Raw genomic sequence first — 18733 nt, forward strand, 5'->3', positions numbered from 1 at the left:
AAGTAAGATAAAGCAAAGATGATGTTCTTTACAGGAAGTGCTCAATATGTCCACCATCATTCCTCAACAATAGCTGTAGTCGAGGAATAATGTTGTGAACAGCACTGTAAAGCATGTCCGGGGTTATGGTGAGGCATTGGCGTCGGATGTTGTGTTTCAGCATCCCTAGAGATGTCGGTCGATCACGATACACTTGCGACTTCAGGTAACCCCAAAGCCAATAATCGCATGGACTGTGGTCTGGGACCTGGGAGGCCAAGCTTGACGAAAGTGGCGGCTGAGCACACGATCATCATCAAACAACGTGCGCAAGAGATCTTTCACGCGTCTAGCAATATGGGGTGGTTCTAATAAAACCCCATGTCATTCCAAGCATGTGTGTCAATTTTTACCTCTCTATCTACATTATTCCGTGGTTTATTAAGTTTTCAAATTTATACTGACTTTTTGATCACCCGATATAATACTATCTGCAGAAATTAGTGTAGTTGTATTAGAAAAAGAGAATAATTAATATAACTACGACAAGCGACTATACACCATTTAGTGAGCACATTCTTGCAATTAATCTAAATAATGCAAAATTACGATATTTTTCTGGAGTACTGCATGCGAATAGCTTAGCTGAATCACATGTATGGTGCACTGTCATATCAGCGCCAATAATTGCTTAAACATGCTGTAACATACAATAAATAAGGTAGCATGAAAGTATCCATAGAAAACTATATTTCAAAAGACGAATAGTGAAAATGTAATAATGTTTTACTGTGTTTGCATAACCATGCTATTGTCTGCAGTTTTTAGATTAAAAAACCCCAATGATGATGGTGATATTGGTCGCCGAAACTAGTTTGGGATAATAAAGAGATAAACAAATAACAAGGTGTTATGCATCAAGGCGGACTCACTTTCTGATATTACGGTTTTTCTATGCAAACACGGACCAAATAGAAAAGTTCCAAGATAAAATCAATGTGTGGTGCATTTAGAAACCAAATCTGCTACCAGAGGTGCGTTCCAAAAAGTGGTGGAAATTTTAAAAGCAGAGGTTTTTCTTATTTCCGGTTTACAAGACTAGGTTTCCAAACTATTAAAAGTAATATCTATATTTGTTGTTTTACTTCTTTACTGGTTTATTTTTGCAATCCTTACGTCTTTTTTTTTTTCAAAACGTAAAGAAAACATTGATTAGCAGTGTTGTTAACAATAGAACTTACTGTTCTTTCTTTGTTAACATTAAATATACAACCAATGGTGTATTACGTCAAAGCGGTGGAATTTGCACTTAGTTTCCATTATATACTAAATGATAATCATAATTCACTCTGTATTACACATATTTTCTAAATAAACGGAAACAATTAAACGCATAAAAATTAACTTCTAGCAACAAGGTAAACGTTTGCGGCCATCTGTTGCGCTGCCTGCGGCTGCTGAATCCCAGTGAACATCGAGACTGGAGCTAGGAGAAACAGATGGCGTGGCTGATGCACGTGACTGTGGCACTCCATCGTGACATGTCCTCTGGCACTGCTGTAAGAACCACTCCACTAATTACTTCAATTAATCCACTGACTATATACTCTTTCACCTGGATGTATTCGGAGACTGATTTCAGGATAATCTGACCCATAAAGAACAACTCACCATACAACTTATCAAATACAGCATCTCCCAAACGAAGAAGGTAAGAATTTCCAGTCAGAGAAAGAAAGTAGAGGGGTTAAGTGGGTAAGGGTACGATCTATATTTCTGCCAGATTTCCTACCTCCAACTTATAACATTATGCGCTCTTGCCAGATTTCTCCCTCATCCTTCTGACATAGGCTAAGATATCTGTCTATAAAATGGCTGGAAATCAAAAATTGGCAGTAAATTCGAAATAGACCAATTGCCTTATGTATAAAACAGCTGGAAGTTCAAAAACTGGTGCAAATTTTTTAAAAAAATATGGTTTTCCCCACACCTATGACGTCAAAACTAAGAGTCCATTTAAAATGGCAGGAAATTAAAAAAAAATCTTGTTGGTGTGAAATTCAAACAAATCCAAGATGGCGATCCAAGGTGTTGATCTGAGGATATGAGTACAGCCAGAATTGTTGTCAGATATTCTGAGTTTTTCCCAGCCCTGTGATGTCAGAATCCAACACAGTGATCTGAGAATAGTGGTACAGGCTGCACAGTTGCCAGATCGTTTGTGCTATTCTAACATTCTGCGTGGTGTCTGTTTGTTCTATATCGTGTCTCCCTACCACTTTCGCGCAACGACGCTCTGAGCGTGTTTTTTAGGGAATTGACTAGTTTGAACCTGGGACCTGTTGCTGGTAAGGAGACGCCAGACCACACATGACATGTAGAGTTCAGAAGAGTTCAGTGAGACTAGCGATGATATAACCAAATACTTAATGATTTCAGCGACAGCTCCACTGCACTCCCTGTAAAAGAATCTTAATACTAACTAAATTTAGTGGAAGGGGTTCAAGGCTTTCCTATTTTTAGTTAGCTGGTAAAATAACGTCGAAAAAGCAGTTAAGTTTACCACTGGAAATTTTATTCTACTCACAAAACATTGTTTACAAATTGCACTATTAATAAAAGGAAATGTTTTAATACAGGATGGTAAAAACCAACTGCGTTCAACAAAAATGTGAACGAATATTCCCTGAATGGGTTTCCAAGTTCTACAATGGATCGAAGGATGACCTATGCCATATCACATCTATAATCTAGGTTTAAATTAAGTTTTACAAAAGAAAAAACTATCAAAATGGTCTACAGTGACCCTCAATTATCTTTAATTACTTATCTAACTTGTCGTAAATTACAGTGGCTGATGTGGCTTCTCAATAACTATATAACTGAAAAATCATCGCGTTTCAGATTTTTACTTCAAGTGGCAAATGTGAACACCATGAGCTTTAATTGACGATCGACACTAGTATTACGCAAAAAGGGGGTGTAACAGATGAGACTTCTGCAGGTCTGAGTGAAGCTTTATGCGCTGTGATGCGGCATCGCGTGCGTTCATTACCTTGTCAGTGTTCGTCAGGGGGCGGCGGCCAGCACAGCTCCGCTCACCTCGCTGTCTCGGAAGCAACTCTGTCCTAACTTCTCCTTACTATAATTTACCGAAGTTGGTTTAAAAAAACTATCTGGCTGTGTTTTCATCTGACCAATCAGGGTCTCAATGTTAACCTTAAGCTCCGCCTACAAAAATTCTGTCTGTCCAATGAGAAATGTTATACTTTTCGTGGTGGGGCAATGTGTTTTAATGTTTGCAACGTAACAGAGACGCGAAAAAGTCTCATGCTAAAACTTGCAGCTGGTGTGGTCCTTTTAGCGTTATCTTAAGATCTATACTGTTCTTCTGGAGGGCTCTATCTTTTAACATGGGCTGGGGGGTGGTTGTGACGTAACAGAGACGCGAAAAAGTCTCACGCTAAAACTTGCGGGTGGTGTAGCCCTTTCCGTGTTATCGTAAGATCTATACTGTTCTTCTCGAGGGCTCTAGCTTTTAACATGGGCTGCGGGTTGGTCCTAACGTAACAGAGACGCGAAAAAGTCTCACGCTAAAACTTGCGGGTGGTGTGGTCCTAGCGGTTAGCCGGCGACGTGGGTGTCCGTCCGTCCCTTATCGTAGGGCCTTCCAGCTTAATACGGTTCTGCTCTCGGCTTCTGTTCTCGTTTCTCCCCTCGGAACTGCGTCTGTCTAACGGTGGGAAGGTATGACATGTATTTAGGCATTCCTGTGTATTCCATTTGCTCACTCGTTACTCGTATTACTTTGGTTAATTTAATGTCACTATTTATTCGGAGCTATGTGACATACTACTGGATTTGCTTATCATGTCAGGGTTTTCATGGAAGGTGTTGGATTTGCCTGACACCTTACACTATATTTAAAATGGTGGGAAATTCAAAAAGCATTGGTTTTCCTAGGCTGTTACAGATCACTTACCTTAAGTTTAAGAACAGTGCAGCTTACATGTTTAAACAGTTCCCCCATCCCTCTGATATAACGGTTTAAAAATTTACTCCTCCCTGGTTACCTTAAGTTTGAAACCCAAGAGCTGACTTTCTCTCAGTTTAAGTTTGCTTATGCTACGCTCATATTTAATGTTTCAACATTTGCTACAATAAGACAGGAACAATTATGTATTTATGCGGGAGAGTCTCCAGGCGCACTGATCATGAAGTTCACCACCAGTAAAGTCCTGCACTGCATTACGCTGTGTTAGCTTGGCTCACCCATGCTGCTGCCAAAGAGGGCCACCACTGCTGTGCTGGCCAATACAGCACCCCACCACGTGACATCACATTGATAGCCACTGAGGCCCACAGTCCAGCCCCCGCCCCCCCCCCCCCCCTCAAGCACTAAGATGCTAATCACTTGTACACTCCTGATACTGTGTGATAGCTATCAGTCGCATGTAGTGATACATCACACTAATTTTTATACGTGGGATTCTAGTGTCTCACAGGTCTCCCTGGAGGCTGGAGCCTGTGCAGATGTGTCAGAGCATGCACAATATTCGTGGTTTTCCACATTCAATTTATGGATGACATGTTTTCTGTAGACCAATCGCCTTGCTGCAGCAGTAACACAGGTTCCCATCAGATCGCCAAAAAAGACCCTTGTGAGGCCAATTGAGTGGTTAGTTGACTGAGAAGTAGTGGCTGTAGTCACGAAAACTGACAATGGCCAGGAGAGCATTGTGCTGACCACATGCCCCGCCATATCTCCATTCAATGACGCCTGTCAAATGAGGATCACAAGAGAGTATTTTCAGCAGCTTGAAACTCCATATTGTACGTGCAAACTTGTCTTTCCCCTGCATGTAGAAACCTATTATTAACTCACAAAGAAAAGCACTTAGGCATGCAATTTCTCGTCTACAGGCCTATTTATAGATGTCCTACATCCCTCATGAAATTTTACCCATTAGGAATGTGGATATATTCTTTTTAGTGTTAGAGTTTTAGAGTATCAAGTTACACTACACATTTACATTATGGATAAATTGGGGCACGATCAACCTAAGACAACTTAGCAAATAATAAATGAATGTCACAAATCCTCTGATGTGCTAATCAAAAAATACATTGATTCAAAACTGCTAGTACTATATCAGCGAATAAAGAAACTTGAAAATGATAATCATCCATCAATAGTTTTCCTATTAGATCATTTCCCACCTACAACTGAGTAAAGATGCATACAATTGTTGCAGCTAGCTTAGTTGCGGTTCCACACATTCGAATAGTAGGCCACACAATCTTTTATCCTACCGAAGATTCAAACAGAAGGTCCTCAGAGCATTTTATTTCAGAAATAGTGCGTATATCGCTGATAAGTACTGATTTCAGTGAACAATGTGTGACAGAAAAGTTAACATCGCCGCCATAGACCGCCAGCCTGCATCGCCACCATCCTTTAAGTGCTGTCAATGTGCTTGCATATGTGTGTGTTTAGTGCATGTACGTGCATGGTTTTAACTCGTTTCATTTTTATTTCCAGTTGTTGTTTTGGAGTGTCCTCTGATGAAGCTGTCTCAACAGAGTACCTATCCATAGTCAAGTGGAAGTAAACATGCTACTTGCGACTTTTGAAAACCTGCATTATTGTGGCACTAATATGGTATTATCGCCTACAGAGTGGTGTCAGTTGTATGAGAACTCAAGTGCATTTGTAGGCATGTTTGCTCAAAACAGTCAAACACCTACAGTGGTTTTAGACGATCACAAGATCAGTCCACACGATTTTCCACGAACAGGTATACTTTTAAAGAAACAGAATCGACTCACATACAGGAACAGACCTTCAAGAATTTAAAGTATACCATACAGTATGCACTCCACCAGCGTCTGAGCTGGCAGCTATACGCTCATACCTTCTATGAAACTTTATGGACTAGTTCACTAGAACAATCACAGCAAGCTCCAAATCAAGTGGAGGAAGATGTAGCTCAATATTTCGATGCAGTGGAACATAAATACAAGGAACTATAAAAGAGTTTACAACACTTTAGGTAAGCGTAGAACTGCAACTTACTTGAGGATGTATTTATACCCAGCTATATGTAAAAATCAATGAAATGTGTGTGTACATGACATATGTGTTCTTTTTTCCCACTTTCTAGAACTCCACATATGGTAATGCAGTCATGCAGTCTTCACCTTGAGCAGTTGGATGAAACATCCATATCACAAAGACTTTGTGGTAACTGGTAAGTATGAAAATGCTTTGCAAAAACAGAATAAGAGTGGATTACCACTGCTGGACAGCGTTAGATCGAGAATGTTGGTCTATCTGATTGCGGAAAAACAAACATTATAATGCTTCAATTACAGCATCCAGACAGTATTCATTTCAGAAATATAAATGTTTTTTTCTAATATTCCAGCCCAAATAATAACTACTTGAAGAGACACTGTCAGCGTTTGGTGATACAGCATACAAGACTTTCACAGAAAGTAATGATGCCTCACCACCGGAGTGAGTAAAAACCAAATGCTACGTTTTTATTTCATGATGTAGCGGTAGAAAATCAAGATCAAATATGAAAATACTTCTGCTTTGGCTGGGATAGAGGAGTTGATGTCTTCTACCTAAGTCAGATATATTCCAGGATCCAGAAGCAACTGATAGTGGTAACAGGGAATTTCAAGAAACACTGATTTACTGAATACAATTTTCTTAAAAACTACAAAATTCGGTGGCTGTTCACCAAAATATATTTCAATATATTGTCTAATAAGATGTATGATGAAGTGAATAAGAAAGTCAGTAAATATGGCCAAAATTGTCCAGCAGTTCGGAACATAAAAACGTTATTAAACCTGCATTAAAGGGGATACTTGGCAGTGGCATTATCGACATTTAGATTAAGAAAATTAACACCTGATCTCCCCATTTTATCTATTACAATGATACCAATGAAATAGTTTAACAATTATGACTGCTCACAGGATTGGCTGAGGCTCAGAATACAATAAAATACAATGAAATTACTTTAATAATTTCAAGGTTCCAAGAAAAACTTATCATCAAATAATTGTGGAGGCAGTAATTCAAGAACTCCATAACTCAGCATGGAAGACATTCCTGTGTAGGCCAATAATAATTCAAGGTTTGGACAACTTATTGCAGGTGGATTTTATGTATATGAAATAATATTCACAGGAGAATAAAAGGTTTCAAGTATATTTTAATGGTCACTGAAACGTATTCGAAATTTTCCTGGACCTTACCTGTGAAAACGAAGACAGGGCAGCAGTTGCATACGGGTTTGATCAACTGCTGTCGACAAGAACCAGTCGCATCCCAGATAGTCTTCAAAAAGATCTTGATGGCGAGTTTTGTAACAAATATTTCAAGACAGTAATGGAACGGAGTGGAATATACCACAAATCGACAGTCTCTTACATGAAGACAAGTATCGTGATATGTTTGAACCAAATGATAAAAGCATGAATGTGGATGCAATTTAATCTAAGCAGTTTTTATAAGTGGACTAATATTCTTCAACAAACCATTGACTTGTGTAACTGGACCATGCATCAAACAATAAAAATGAGATCAATTGTATTTTGCGATAGTGAGCTTCTAAATACTGTGTGCAGTCATATTAACATGGTAGTGCATGAAAATAGAAATTCAATCATGGTGATTTAGTATATCAAAGACAAGACAGCATTTGAGAAACTCTCCCTACCAAACGAACCAGCGGATATATTATTGGTAACCAATATTCATGTCGAATACAACACTATGCCAACCTGATTTCTTAGTGACTAATTGATTCACACCATCTGCAAATTCTTCCCTACAGTCAGCGCAGGATATAAAATTGTAGAGATACCGAGCAATGCCAATTACCTCTCAGTGATATCTCGAGTTGAAGATTGTCAATCGAAACGATCATCTAGTCGACTTTCGCAGTGAGGAAATCATAATACAGACACATTTGAAGTAGGGTGGGTGTGTAGTATAAAATCACCACACACGCAGGCAATAGCACATCACTTTACAACCAAAACGCCGTGTTTTAAACACTTTTGGAAGATGACTATCAACAGCCATCAAGTCATGTATAAAATGCATGTTTGACAATCAAGTGCTTTTATTTTAAACCCAACTATCAACCGGTTTTAGTCATGAAACATCTTCACAGTTAAGGGTTAATGGTTTAAGCCACCACATTACATTTTTCATTACTTAAATAATGTGTAGTGTATGTCATGAACATCAATGTATGGCACAGGACTTTTAGAAGTACTCATTCGAGTACTGCTCTGTGTACAAATGTAATGTGGTGGCTTAAACCATTTTAACCCTTGTCTGTGGAGATGGTTCATGGGTTTAAAATAAAAGAAGCTGATGGTCAAACATCCATTTTATATAATACACCATGTATTGTCACCAAGGAACCATCAATTTCTTAATTCGTTGGGCTCAAAACCACGCAAGGACAACGTCATCACTTAACACTTCGCTCTAGTTGAATATGATGTAGGCTATAACTCCTACCTCAAGAATACTTCCAGCAAATACTTTTTTCTTCGGTGACATTCGAGAACAGCTACCGGATGCTGGTTGTGATCCAGCACCAAGATGTTTTGACCATTCCAAGCAACGGTTTCCTATATTTGGAATGGAAATTTGTAAAAAGGATGGCAGTCATACAGCAACATCTCATCTGACACTGATCCATTCGGTTTCCCGTTTCAAGAATACGATATGAGATGAATGGTGTTGAAATTGATCACACTCATAATATGGGTACCAGATCAACCTTAAAAACATATGTTTCAGTGTCAAGGTTCGACTTGAATGGTTTAAAAAATGCAGGATGGTTCACGAAAAAACTTGCATCAGCAGATGAGTACAAATGGTTTAGTGCATCCATACGTCTCAAGATGTTGATAGGGTACTGTGAAGATATGAAGCACATTCTAGTTCATGTTAAACAGGAACTTGTTTTAGTATGAAGTGGAATGGATGGCACTGCATATTTCCAAGGAGTAGGTGTCAGTACAGAGAAAAACAAGACTGTGCTTGAGAAATTAGAAAATACTCCATCTCACTGTTAGAGATGAAGAGCATTTAAAAACTTTTAAAAATAATTTACCCTGGCATTCAGTTGCCTTTAAATTTCAGATCATTGGAGCTGTTAGAATGTCTTCTACTTCCAAGCTCATCCCAACAATCATGTACTACTAAAACGTCAGTTCAATTAGAAACACCACGATCCTTACACTTGCATTTCAAATCAATAGGAAAGTGAACCTGAAACGTGATTTAAATTAACTCGGCAATTTTAATTTGACAAGTGCAAAAGTCTACCTTAATTCTGAGTTCTACACGCATGACAACGTACAGCAATGTTGGTCTAATAATGTATAGAGCCTGCTGTTTGATATGTATGCACTGTTTCATCCAGCAGACCACGACAGTGAAGAGAATGATGGGTGTCTGCTCAGTCCAAAGGAATTTAAGAAGTTAGCTCCACTTCTCATTATAGATCGCTCAAAACAGAACGAGAGTGTGAAGAATGGACTGACTGACGTCTGTGTTGAATTTGAAGCTTCTCAAAACTTCCCAGCACACACAGCAGCTTTCACATTAATACTGCATGGTCACATCGTCAACTACAGCCTACTTTCCAGAATTGTGCAGAGACCTGTATAAAATAATAAATGTTGTGTAACAACTACACCATTTCAAGATGGCACCTAAAGCTGCGAACATTGTAACTGTTTTCCAAGGCTTCCGTGATGAATATGGACATTTCGTATTTAAAGACGTCGTCTTCATCACCTTCATGAACATTGGACGAGTTACCACGACATTTTTACAATAGTCGCTTAAAGAAAGTCTTTCAAACGCATTAAATGCATCCAGACGTGTAGAAATGCGTTATGGTTGAGTCGAAATTATCCTGAAGTACAATGGATCATGATGATTTTTGAATATATAGTGACATTACTTCTAAATATCGAGCATACTGACTCGACTCTTAACGTAAAAGGTAGTGACAAATCATTATGGTTATGCGAAATTTACAAGAATACCACTGTTGGAAATCTTGAAACAAATGGATGTCCACCGCTACATCTCCTTAGGCTGAAAAATAAGAAGATAAACAGTTGTTTTGTGTATGCATTAGACAAAGTAAAACTGCTATTAAACTGGATTACAAATAAATGCTTTAGAACGATCCCTCACTTGTTCTAATTTTACAAATGCGCCCAGAGTGCTTTCACATCACAGGAGCTGCAGCGATATGCGTCCATCCCTGCTGAAAGCTACACTGATTCTGGATAACATTTACTCCCCATTTCCCTCAGCCTCGCATATAAAAGGCATGCGAACAGGCCATATTTCACTCCAGTCAGTTAATAGCATCATGTGTGTCATTAGCATCAGCAGTAGCATCATCATTAATAGAGTTGACAGGATAAGTAGTGGCAGTTGCAGTGGCAGCAGGTATCTTCGTTTCAAGATTAGATTAGATCAGATCAGGTCCAGTTTTCATTCCATGGACCCAAAAATGAGGTGATTCTCGTGGGTGTGGAACATGTCAGAAAGTATAACATAAAAACATAAAACATTTGAATATCATACTTACTATGCCGATCACTTGTCAGGAGACGGTCGAAACAGGTGAATACAATGCAGTAAACTGGAATAGCTAATATTTACAGAATTACCACGCTGTCAGAATGAAACACTGTTATGCACTATTAATAAATTTATCATGCACAAAATACCTAATCTTGACTGTTGTGAGCAAGTGCTGTCAAATCTCAAGTCCAACAGACATTTTTACTGAAGCTGGCTTAACAGTCTCTGATAAGATATTCATCTATAGAGTAGAAGGAGTTGCCTATCAAACTCTGTTTAAGTCATGCTTAATCTGAAGCCAAGTTTTTAATGGATGCTGGCAATTTATTGGAAATGTGTGTTCGTGAATATTGGACCCCTTGTTTGGACCAAGGTAAGTGATTTTGGGTCTATATGTAGATTGTTCTTATTCCTAGTATTGATACTATGCATTGAGCTATTGGTAGGAAATAGATATACATTATTTGCAGCACATTTCTTTAAGGAATAAATATATTGAGAAGCAGTGGTTAGAATACGAATTTCCTTAAACAGGTTTCTACATGATGTTCTTGAATTTACACTGCAAATGATTCTTATCACGCGCTTTTCCACTCTGAAAACTATTGCTCAGTTTGATGAGTTACCCCAGAATATGATCCCATATGACTTAATAGAATGAAAGTAAACAAAGTATATATCTGACATCATTCTCACTGCAAATACAGACTTGTTTAGGCACTTAAGCAATTCTGTGGTATGCCCTTCCCAACTGAATTTATTATCAAGTTGTAATCCCAGAAATCTCTTCGATCTGTATGTTTTCATATGTTATACACATGCTGGAAGGAGATCTCATACAGGTCCTGAACTGCATATTGTGGGTCTTCTCAAAGTTTAATGATAGTGAATTAGCTTGAAATCATTTATTAATGTCAGTGAAGATTTGATTAGCAGCTATTTCTAAATCTGTACTTGACTTGCTACTTACTGCAATGTTTGAATCATCTGCAAACAAAATAAACTTGGCATCTGGCAATGTAGCAGAAGAAAATGCAATGGACCCAAGATGGAACCTTGAGGAACACCACAAGTAATTACTTCCCAAAAAGATGAAGACTGACTGCTTACTGTACAGGAATTTTGGAACGACACCCTTTGTTTCCCTGTTAGGTGGATAAGACTCAAACCATTTCACAGCTTTGCCAGTGACACCATAATATCTAATTTACTTGAGAGAATGCTGTGGTTTAAAAAGCCAAAGGCTTTTGACAGGTCACAGAAAATGCCAGTAGCCTCTAATTTATTATCTAATGAATTAAGTACATTCTCACTGTGAGTGTAAATAGCTCTCTCTATATCAGAACTCTTAAGAAATCCAAACTGTGACTTGGCCAATATATTATTTGCAGTCAGATGCTTAAGGAGACCCTTGAACACAACCTTTTCAAATATTTTTGAGAAAATTGGCAAAAGTGAAATTGGTCGATAGTTTGATGGTATCTCTTTAACCCCCTTCTTGTAAAGAGGCTTAACTTCAGCATATTTTAGCCAGTCTGGAAATGTTCCACTGATAAGAGATTGATTACAGAAATATCTTAGGGGGATGGTGACATGTATCTGTATACGTTTTCGATACCTTTAAACTGTTGTCATTGTTTTAGGACTATTGAATTATGATGATGATTATAGGGCAACCTCTGTAGATTTTACACATCATCTCAGGATATCATATACAGAATGTTTGGAAATTCCCATTACACATTTTTAGGACTTGTAGAGGGGAGTGAGTACATAATATTTTGAGTAGGAACCTCTGTCCGGAAATGTACCGTTTCCGTTCTAAGACGGTTTCACTTCAGATGTTTAACTCATCCACTTCTGCTTGAGGAATTGAATTAGGCGTGGTGCGGACAATTATTAGCTATCAATTCGAAAGGAAACACAACAAAACATCCATTTAGAACTTCAGCACATTTATTAATATGAACACTTAGACGTTACATGATTACGTAATTCCAAAACAAAAACTAGAATACTATATGTACACAACAGTACTGATGCATTACAACTTCGGGATGATGTGGAGACCACACTGTAGGACCACGTCGGCCTATCCATCTTTCACTATATCGTCTGTTGAGATCTCTTCGAACCGTATGTGGGAAGTGATGTTGGGCACCATCATGTTGAAATCACGTTTTCTGACGCACATTGAGGACACAACTTCCAAGAAAGGATCCAATACGTTTTATAGACAGATCACAAGTATGCAGGACCACCTAGGTTGAGTGAAAGGAGATATGGATGCGTTGCATATCTGAACTGAAACTGTCATAGGACGGAAACGGTACGTTTCTGGACATGAGTTCCTATCAAAATATCATGTTCTCACTATCCTCTGCAAGTCCTAGAACTTTGTAACGAGAATTTTTGAACACACTGTACACATGTATCCGTTAGTGTCTGTATTTTTAGCATTTTACATGTCCACTGTCGTTCTTGTTGTCTTAATATCGATCAATTGTAATGTATTGCCACCTAGCCTATTCTCAGCTCCACCAACATCGGAGGACCAGCGGCCTAGTGTGAATCATAGAATTAACATTCTCGACAATTATTTAGTGACACACTCTCTAGGTGAGTATCGTATAAACATGTCTGTGTTATTGTCTGTAGTTTTAGCGTTTTTACTTATCCAGTGTAATTTTTGCATTGGAACTGATCAAATATGATACTGTGCCATCCGCTCCATTCTCGGCTTCACCGGCATCAGACGGAATTTCGTGGCTAAGGCATAACGTGAGTTGACTATCATACAGTTCAAACCAATATAATACGGTTCTGGTCTTCTACATGGACAGTTATCCTGCCGGAAGGTGCACGTTGGTGTCGGGATATTAAGCACGAGGGATGCAAGTGTTCCACAATAATGTTCACATAGTCCACAGGTATCCCAGGTGACTGTCCTTCATAGGATTATTCTGGCAGGCCCTTGTGGCCGAGCGGTTCTAGGCGCTTCAGTCTGGAAGCGCACGACCGCGACGGTCGCAGGTTCGAATCATGCCTCAGGCATAGATGTGTGTGATGTCCTTAGGTTACTTAGGTTTAAGTAGTTCTACGTTCTAGGGGACTGACGACCCCAGAGGTTAAGTCCCATAGTGCTCAGAGCCATTTTTGATTATTCTGCCACCACTGGATTACATCTGTGGGGCAGCCTATATTTCGAGCAGCCATTCGTCTGTATAATGACATATCTGGACAGCACAATCGACCTGGTGGTGCGCGTTGGAGTCTGGATATTAAGCACGAGGAATGCAGGTGTTCCACAATAATGTTCACATAGTCCACAATTGCCATGGTGCCTTCGATTACTGCCACAGATCCCAAGGTAGCCCAGGTGAATGTCCTTCATAAGATTATACCGCCCCATCTGGATTACATTTGCGGGGCAGTCTATATTTCGAGCAGCCATTCGTCTGGATGATGACATATCTGGACAGGACCATCGACCTGATATAAAAAGAGACGTGATTCACCCGACCAGGCAACTAGTCTCCATTGATCCAGGTCCACTCTCAACAATCTTATGCCCACTGCAGTTGTCGCAGACGAGGTCATTGGATCAACATGGGAACTGGAAGGGATCATCTGCTGCGGAGTTCGATGTTCAAAAACCTGCTCTGGACGGGGGAAGGAATGAAATACTAATACAGGGAAAAAAATTTTGTCCGAGATATTGTTCTGGATTCTTACTGTGTAGAATGGGGGACACGAGAGAAGCCTCCGCGAAGGATGTGTCATTAATAACACATTCGGGCGTCCCCTGGGCAACAGCTCTAAGCCGGCAGATTCTCTCACACCAGAAGCATGACAGTAGAGCGACATAATGTCTCGAGAAAAACCGGATAGGTTCTTACCAGAACCGGCTTTGACGATCATCTCTGTGAACATAGAAGGTCTTTCGTTTTGCAAAGAACAACTGCTGAGCGAGCTTTGTCAAAAAACCAAATGTGACGTACTCTGCGTGGAAGAAAAACGTAGGGACATCCAACACCGACGCCCCAAGGTTCCAGGGATGAAACTAGTAGCAGAAAGATCGCACGCGCAATACGGGAGCGCCCTGTTCACCAAACCGGACCACCAAATGAGGATGGCGGATCACACTGAGGAGAGAGATATCGAGATTATCACGGTGGAATTTGGCGAATACACGGTGACCTCACTGTATAAGACCCCAAATGTAGTCTTCCACTTTGAACCACCAGTACAAATCGGTAAACAGAAAACGGCTTTCATCATCGGCGATTTCAACAGCCATACTCACGTATGGGGATGTGCACAAGAAGACAAAAACGGCGAAGCCGTTCTGGCGTCGGCCGAGTCAGACCACCTGGCACTTATCCACGACAGCAAACTTCCCACATCTTCCAACAGCGGCAGGTGGCGCCGCGGATACAACCCGGATCTCCTATTCGTCGGCGAAGAAATAGCACAACACTGCTTTAAGTCTATCTGCGCCCCCATCCCAAAGACACAACATCGCCCAATAATGTGCCAAATGTTGCCAATAGAAGAGTAAATTTCAGAAGGAGATATAATTTCAGGAAGGCAGGCTAGGGCAAATTCACCAGAATACTAGAAGAGAGAGTCCAGACATATAGCCCAGATCCAGAGAACTATGACAGCTTCGTGGACACCGTCAAAACCTGCTCCCGAGCGTCTATTCCAAGGGGATGCAGAACAAGTTACACACCAGGACTCACCCAGGAAACAGTAGCCCTACTGGAAGAGTATCAAATGCTCTTCGAAAGAAACCCCTTCAGTGAAGAAACCCTCACCAAAGGAAGAGTTATTACCTCCCGGATATCAGAAGTGAGAAGGGACCAAATTGATGGAGGAAACTAATTTTGGCAGAGATAGTCAAAAGTCCTGGAAACTCATAAAACCCCTATCCAATGACCCCACCAAACCAAATCCACACGCGAACGTCACAGCAGACCAAATTGCACACCAGCTTCTCATAAATGGGAAACCACCAAGGTATGACAATCTAAAGACAAAAAAGAGGGGCATAGAACGAAACCCCCCTCAGGAGACCGAAGAACTATCCTTGGCGGAACTGGAGAAGGTGATCAGGAAGTGCCAAATGCGGAGAGCAGCCGGCCTTGATGATACATGCGTCGAGCAAATAAAGCATTTTGGACCTGTAACAAGGAAATGGCTAGTCGATATGATGAACAACTGCATGACATACGGCAAAATTCCAAAAATCTGGAGAAAATCGCGAGTCATTGCCATCCTAAAACCAGGCAAAGAACGTGACAATCCCAAAAACTACAGGCCGATCTCTCTGCTATGCCATATGTACAAGGTTTTGAAAAGTATGATACTCCACAGAATCACGGACGCCATCGAGCCCCTCCTGATCCCACAACAAGCAGGCTTCAGACAGGGCAAATGCTGCACGTCACAGTTGCTAAAGTTAACCGTACACATAGAGGATGGGTTCGAGAACAGGAAGATCACCGGGGCTGTCTTCCAAGACCTATCAGCAGTCTGCGACACAGTCAACCACCGACTGCTCCTGGGGAAAATATACGCAATGAGTAAGGACTACAGACTAACCTTACTGATTGGAAACCTACCCCAGAATCGAAGGTTCTTCGTGGATTTTCAGGGACAGAGAAGTCGGTGGAGGATACAGAAAAATGGCCTCCCCCAAGGAAGTGTACTGGCCCCAACACTTTTTAATATATATACTAATGACCAGCCCCTCCCCAAGGCACCGAAAGCTTCATATATGCAGATGATTGCGCCATTACCGCTCAAGCAGACAGCTTTGAAACTGTTGAACAGAATCCGTCAGAAGCCCTCGAACAGCTTGCCACCTACTATAAGGGAACCATCTCAAACCCAACCCAGGAAAAACCCAAACCTGCGCCTTCCAAAAAAAATGGTTCAAATGGCTCTGAGCACTATGGGACTCAACTGCTGAGGTCATGAGTCCCCTAGAACTTAGAACTAGTTAAACCTAACTAACCTAAGGACATCACAAACAACCATGCCCGAGGCAGGATTCGAACCTGCGACCGTAGCGGTCTTGCGGTTCCAGACTGCAGCGCCTTTAACCGCACGGCCACTTCGGCCGGCTGCGCCTTCCACCTAAAGAACAGACAATCTGCAAGAAGACTACAACTTAAATGGGAAGGAGTGCCCCTGGAACATTGCAAAACACCAAAATACTTAGGCGTCACCTTGGATAGAACACTCACCTATAAAAAGCACTGCATGAACACTAAACACAAAGTAGCCGCGAGAAGCAACATTGTGCGCAAACTACATGGGGGGCACAGCCTGGAATAGTGAGAACCACAGCTCTTGCTTTGTGCTATTCAACAGCGGAGTACGCGTGCCCAGTGTGGTACAACTCTAGCCACGTCAAGCAAGTGGACATACCGCTTAATGAATCCTGCCGCATCATCACAGGCTGTCTGAGACCAACCCCGACTGATAAATTGTACTGGCTGGCAGGCGTGGCCCCACCAGATATTAGAAGGAAAGTAGCGGCCAGGAAGGAAAAGACAAAGGCGTTGACCCCACCTGCCCACCCGCTGTACAAACACCAGCCAGCCCGCCGTCGACTAAAATCTAGAAAAAGCTTCCTGCACACAGCAGAAAACATCGTCGGGACACCGCAGCAAGTGAGGCTGGCAATGTGGCGAAAAGAAAATGCGCACCTTGGGGAATGGTTAGTCCCAGACGAAGAACTCCCTCCCGGCCATATGGGAGGATGGACGACGTGGAAATCTCTTAGCAGGCTGCGCTCTGGTGTCACACGATCCAAAAAGAATATGCGCAAATGGGGCCTCTCAAATGAACCGGCGCTGTGTGACTGTGGACACACTCAAACCACCATCCACCTCACGCAGTGTGTGCTGTGCCCAAGCACCTGCACCATGAAGGATTTGATGAATGCCACCCCGGAAGCGCTGGACGTGGACAGGTTCTAGTCCAAGACTTCATAAAATAAAAAACTACTTCACCCTGCTTATATATCTATATACTTTTATACTCTTTTTGTATTTTTATATACTTGATATGTATATGTTAATCATTCTGATTTTATGTACGATGCTTCTGACACGATTAAATAAATAAAAATACTGTGTAGAATAGCAATGTTGCCGTGTCCAGAATCGTATTACATTGGTTTGAACAGGATGATGAACCAACGTGTGGACAGAGCATTGAAAACATTCACTTGTTATTCTCCACGACATTTGGCGCTGGTGTGGCAGTTTTCATGAATCTTCGCATCAATATTACACCATTGACGTGATGGCCCTTGGAAAGCCTATTTTAAACATAACTTCGACGGGAACTGCTCAGTGTGTCTCACCTGGATGACATAGCTACTGTTGAATGAGGAAGGAGTTAGTGACTTGGCAACCTAATCACATTTCTTTCTCACGTGGTCTTTGCAAGACAGTTACATAATTTTTCTAATGAAAACATTGCGCGTTATGGGCTGTAAAATTTTCAATTTATTAGCTGATTGCCAGTTTCGATTTCTTAGCCTATATCAAGCAACATTCAGGTATTCAAATAAGTTACGGAAAGGCAGGCAGGTGATGTCGTAGACAAGCGCCGATATTTCGACTGGATCACACCCTGTCATTTTCAAAGCAAAACTGCAGCAAGTGAAATGAAATGATAGTATGGCATTGTCGGCCGGGAGGTCCCAGTCGGGTTCGCCGCCATGTGCAAGTCTTATTTCAGCCGGCACCACATTGGCCGACTTGCAGTGGATGATGAGCATGAAATGATGATGAGGTCAACACCACACCTATTCCCCGAGCGGAGAAAATCTCCAACCCGGCCGGGAATCGAACTCGGGCCCAGCGCATCGGAGGCAAGGTCGTTACCATCCAGCTAAGCAGGCGGACACTGCAGCACTTAAGTACTGTGGAAGGGAATGTAAAACCCCGTGTTTCAGAGAAACTCCGGAAAGATAATACACACAGTGCAAACACTAGCGCCATCACAAATCAAAGATGACCGTCACTAGAAGTTATCGTTGGTGAAATTAATAATCAACGGGTGAGGCACCATAAGCTGTGG

The sequence above is a fragment of the Schistocerca nitens genome, chromosome 2 (assembly GCF_023898315.1).
Source record: "Schistocerca nitens isolate TAMUIC-IGC-003100 chromosome 2, iqSchNite1.1, whole genome shotgun sequence".
Lineage (NCBI taxonomy): Eukaryota > Metazoa > Arthropoda > Insecta > Orthoptera > Acrididae > Schistocerca > Schistocerca nitens.